Here is a 5839-nt window from a genome sequence, read left to right as displayed (position 1 = left end):
CTACACGACGCTCTTCCGATCTATGCAATATTTTACAATCATGTTATGAATATAGACAAAAAATAAAAATGCACTCATCCAGTAAACGAGACTTCATTGAAACTGTTGGCAAAAGGGGACGCCTCAGTCCAGTATTGGCAGTCTAAATAAAGCACTACTTAAGTTAGATATACGAGTACTTGTTAAAGTCAGATACATAGGTATCTGTTGTTTCTGTTTCTCAGAAGTCAGATATTGACTTGAGAAAATAAGAGGTTTGAATTGAAAGTTGATAACTTTGTATCTGAGCCATAGGCGTAGGTAGATACTAAGTAGGTAAATCGTCATTTCCACTAAAAACACGTAGATGTTATTGATTAGGTACTTAATATTAGTTAGTACTTACCTAGTGGATTCCCTGAAGTAGAAGAAGAGACCTTAATACTATGATATAGATAAATTGACAGACATAAGCACAAGGGGTTTTCCCTGATTGAATGCCCTTATACTGCTTATATACAGGGTGTTCTAGAAAATCAGAGCACGGGATTTTTTATTATTATTATTATTATTATTATTATTATTTGCTTTTTTCAAGTGATAAGATTTTCCTTCCTTTAATGGTTGGTTCTTGAATGTTCCTAGAATTTGCCCATGCCTCTCCTGGGTTCTTATATGAAAGTCCTTCTTCTTTTTCTCCTTTCGTCTCCTCTTTCTTATCTTCCTCCTCTCTTTTCTTCTCCTCGTCCTCGTCTTCTCCAAACTTTTGGCCATCAGTTACATCCTGTAAGTTGCAACTCATATCAAGATAAGTAAGAGTAGGTATTACTATTTGTGTTCATCATTCTCCTCCTCCTCCAACTGATCCTTTGTCATTATCCTTCGCCCCCTCCTTCTCTCCCTTCTCCTTTACTCCTCTTTCTCCTCTTCTTCTTCTTCTTCTTCTTCTTCTTCTCCTCCTTCTACTTCTTCCTCTTTTCTCCAAGTATGTTTACTCTTGCTGGAATACTTTCTTTTCTTTCCGTTTTATCATTATTTTTTCTCGGTACATTATTAAAAGAGGTCGAACTTTAGACCTTTTGTCCGTGACCTCAATAAGAACTCTTTTCAGTTTGCATCCAATTCTACTTACTTACCCGTTATTCACATTAGGCTTAAGTATTCAATTAGGTAAGTATGGTTTTTGTTTTCAAAGATAATATTCTCGTTCATACATTTTACCTACACAAAATAGATTAATTTGAATTGCATGGGTGTAAGTGAAATCGGAGTTTCCAAAGAGACAATGTAACAAAAATAAATAGTTTAGAATCTTTAGACCAATTTGAAAATACGTATAAATACAAAAAAAAGTACAACGTTCAAATCAGTTTAGGGAAAAATTAGTTTTCATAGCGAATAATTTCCTAGTGAACCCAAAGACCCATGGACCATCGACCCTAGTCTAGCTAGACCATGGACCATCGACCCTAGTTTAGACCATGGACCATCGACCCTAGTCTAGACCATGGACCATCGATCCCCGCCGAGACCATCGACCTTCGCACCAGTGCGTCCACTGTCCACAACGGAGCCTGGAACCTCCTGCTTATTTAAATACACAATGTCATGAAAAATTTATACAGAACCATCGACCCTTGCAGAAAAAAACCAGGCTCAAATTCTTCAGTGAAGGTCGAAGCTTTGGTCAAGGTACTAATCTAAGAAATGGGAGAAAAAGTGAATCCATTTCACAAAAGCAAACAATTCCGTCGTTTTTTTTTTTTTTTTTTTTTTTTTTTTTTTTTTTTTTTTTTGAAAAAAAAATTAGGAAAGGAATCGTAGTTGGGAAATATTAACCCTTTAAACTCCTTAGTGCTCTTGAATGTTAATATCTGAACTCCATACACCCATGTACCAACTAGGGTTAAGTGTTATCCAATAAGTCCATATTATATTTAAATATTAACCTTATAGTCTTATTAAGTTTTATTTACTTCAATCATGAAAAAAAAATACCAATATATTATTACTGAGTGCTATACCCAATGTGTTGTTTTAATTTTAAATACTAATGGTGGATTTCACCAATGAACTTAATGAGAGATTTAACTAATGGGAAAATTTTCAAACATCCAAAAAGGATATTTTGATAAAATAAAAAGGAGTTTTTAACTATCCAAAAAAAGAGATTTTATTTTTAGTGATCCAAAAAGGAGAAATTCTCCCATTAGTTAAAGCTCTCATTAAGTCATTGGTGAAATCCACCATACGTTCTTGCATCACAAAATCGTCTGATTCCAATTTCACCACAGAGAGTTTTCAGTGAATCCAAATTCCAAGAAATACTGTCCGGTGTAAATCAAATGGGTGACGTCGAAAAAAACCCTTGACACTGTAGGTACCTCTCAGTGGTAAAACCGGCCATAAATGTTAAACTCTAAGCAAAATGAAACACACAAAAAAATTCCAAATTTATAAATTTTTTTGGTCAAATTTAACGTTTTATTTCAGATTTTTTATTAACAATTATTATCATTTTCCAATGAAAGTTTCAACTAACTAAAAAATAAAAATAACTTAAATAATAAGAATAACTTGAAAAATCAAATGAAGTACTACACCGACCCCATGACTAGATATCTGTTTTTATTCTCTTGATGAAACAGAAGTGTTTTTATTTATTTTATTGAGGTGTTTCACCCACAATTTGAGTCATTCTTTTCTAACTGTTTCTTTTTCGGAGGCTGATAAAAATTCTGCCTAAAATTTGAGTCATTCGATTCCAACTGTTTTTTTGGAGGCTGATGAAATTCTGCCTAAAATCGAGACTTGAAAATTGTCTCATGATTTAACAAATAGTAATTCAGTTCTTAATCTGTTTTGGCGACTGAATTTTCGAAAATTTCTGCTGAATTTTTGAGTCTTTTTGATAGACATTGAGTTATTTCGGACCAAACTGCATTCATGAAGATCGACCGGACCTTGGGATGTCTGCTGGTAAAAGCAAGGCAGACCTCTAATGGAATGATAGTTTATGAATTTTACTAATCTTTATGAATTACTTTAATATTTATGACTTCTTTTCGTTTTTGTCCCGTTTTTTATCTCATTTTCAAGCGTTGCTTACAACTTTCAATTGTTTACAATCTTCTTTGACAATTTCCTCATCCATTACAATTGTTCTTTATGACTTTCTAATTCCTTCCTTTTCTTGTTTAATTTTCTAATTTCTTTCATTCGTTGTTAACTAATTTCTAATCTGTACAATCGTTCGTGTTACAACTTTTCAATGATTTACAATCGTCTTTACCTATTTCCTAATCGTTTCTCGTCATAGATACTCAATTCCTCGACAGCTGGTCGTTTGGTCCTATAGAAAGTACTGCTCTTTGACTCACACTTTCCTTGGTTATTCGTATACTTTCTAATGAGAAAACCTGTTACTTTCGAAAGTTTTTTTTTCCTCCGCGCAAGTGTACATTACTCGGATTCAAATTTAGTCTTAATTTATAAAATTAAGTCCCTGGATATTGACGTTCCAAGAACTATCAAAATCCATTGTTGATTTAAAGTTTTTTTTTCACCTTTTTGTTTCTATATCTTGAAGGGTTTCAGCAGCCATTTCAATCTAATCTGAATAATAACCAAAGAACAGAAGTAAAGCGCAGATTTTCTTTTTATCAAACAGGGCGTTTTACTCTTAAAATATTTCAGGGTTCGAACCTGATATACGTAGTTCCAATCTAGAGCCTAAATTGTAAATAAAATAATAATGTAAAACAAAAGAAAAATTCGATAAAAGTTCGTAAGAGGGTTTTGTGTTTTTGAGAGTTTTGGAGTTTTTTGAATTTTGGAATTTTTGGCGGGAAAAAAATGCGACTGACAGATTGATTTGATCCTTTGTGCTCTCAATCTGAAAGAATAGAATCAAACAAGGGGTAGTCATTTATTTTCATTTATTTGGCATAATTATGTCTTGACTTTACTATTATTTTCATTTTATTTCATGGAACTTCACAAAATTACTGAGTCTTCCATCAAAATAATTATGTCCTTACGAAAGGAATTCGATATTCTGACCGTATCTTCAATGAATATTATTCGTGGTAAGAGTTACCATTTTCTACGATATTTCCACCATAATTATTTTCTTCGGTCACTCCGAGGATCGAACCTGGGACTCTTAATAAAGCGTCGGGCTTGAGTGTCATTTTATGCCGTCATACTTACCAAATTATGAGAGGGTAGAGACTCAAATAAGTGTCATTTTTTAAAATGTTGTTGTTGCCATTGGAATTTTGGACATTATAATTAAACTGAAAAAGAGAAAGAACAAAAGAATGGAAATTAAGTGTTTCAGCATTGGAAAAAAAGGAAATTGATTTTTAGCATTAGAAAAAGTTATGTCTAAACACGTCGTGTAGTATTCTTTCTGTTGATTTTAATTTTTACCTAAGCAGTGGGAACAGTATAATAACATTTAGGTCGTTTTCACCAATAAATTTATCAGTCCTTAGAAGGCCTGTTAAGTTCCATTTTGATTTGTAATAGGTTTAACAGGTTTTAACAGGCTGTAGGGCGCTGAAAGAGGGTTGGTGAAAGCCATTTATGATAATAAATTGCCGGATTTTTGTTTAGGGTGAGGAGGGGTAAAAAAAAGCGTTAAGTGTACACAAAACAAACTTACGCCCCAAAATTTTCAAGTCCAATGAGCACACACTTGTCCACGGGTGGGTTGGAGAGGGGGTAGGAGTTTTCAGCCGGATTAAACACCACACAACCAAACAGGCACACGATTCAGAGAGAGATGTTTAAGCGAGGGACCCAGAAGAAGGGTATCTTTACACACCCCCATATTTATTGAACAAAAAATCTGGTCTTCTTCCAGTAGGTGGTAATTATATATATTTTTTTTTTTTTTTTTTTTTCAATTCAATCTCTAATACGTGTGACATTTATTTATTTAAGATAATTAAAATACCAATAATAAACACCCCTTCCAGTTTTCATGTCCTGGAAGGGGTACTTATTCGTTTGTTTATACTGCCAGAATGAGCTGAAAATGTTCCTTTTACTCCGCGTTAAAAAGGTCTTGTGTTTTTGGTACAGAATGGCACCCGTAAGGAAACAGGGACAAAAGAACTCCCATTTTAACAGGGAATTCTTTGTCCCTGTTATAGTAGAAATTCGTTCTCCTTTTAAATGAATTCTCTCCTGCATACAATAGGAATTCCCCGTCAAAATGGGAATCCTGTTTACAACTTGTTATAGTGGAATTCCCTTTAAAATTGAGCTTTCAAAAAGAAAAACAATAGAATTTACCGTCCTAAAGTGACGCACTCGAAGACGAGAAGGTGAGTTCAAATGGCATACGGTGTAAAAGAAGCGAAGTAAGGATTGACAAAGGTGAACGAAAGAAAAAGACAATATTGAGGTGTTGATTATGCTCAACAATATTGTAGTCACAAAAAAGAGATTTACAAAAGAAGGGCGAAAGAATTGGCTGGTTTTTCTCAGAGAAAAAGCTGGGTTTTTTTTTCGAAGAAAAACGGCTGGTTTTTCTTGAAAACGGTTTTTTTCACTCTGATTTTACGGGAAGCATAAATACTTAGAAAGGCGAAGAGTCCAGTCCTGAACTTATATGTAACCGGTCGGATCAATCGAACTCCCATGCACAGACGGAAAGTTCGCAATCCTACGCCTAGCTAAGGGTGGGCCCCGCCTTTAGAAAAGGATTTCTCTATTCCAAGCAAGACCCTTGACCGAAAGAACGAATAGGAACGGAAGGAAAAGAGAGGAGAAAGCCCTGTGTTCCGGGATCGTCAAAAATGTTAAGGGAGATACCTTCTCATATATATATTTTTCAAATAAATAGGAC

General features: G+C 34.2%; 1 long non-coding RNA gene across 1 annotated transcript; it reads right to left on the bottom strand.

The window, feature by feature from the left end:
* Positions 1-2496: 2496 nt before the first annotated feature.
* Positions 2497-4243, bottom strand: LOC103523860. The gene is made up of 2 exons (XR_542088.3): positions 4192-4243; positions 2497-3874 (listed from the first exon to the last, which is right to left on the bottom strand). It is a non-coding gene; the product is annotated as an uncharacterized LOC103523860 (long non-coding RNA).
* Between the last annotated feature and the right edge of the window lie 1596 nt (positions 4244-5839).

Source organism: Diaphorina citri, unplaced genomic scaffold (genome assembly GCF_000475195.1).
Source record: "Diaphorina citri unplaced genomic scaffold, Diaci psyllid genome assembly version 1.1 scaffold48108, whole genome shotgun sequence".
Taxonomy (NCBI): domain Eukaryota; kingdom Metazoa; phylum Arthropoda; class Insecta; order Hemiptera; family Psyllidae; genus Diaphorina; species Diaphorina citri.
Note: the sequence above shows the minus strand (reverse complement) of the source record. Positions and strands in the feature narration are given on the sequence as shown.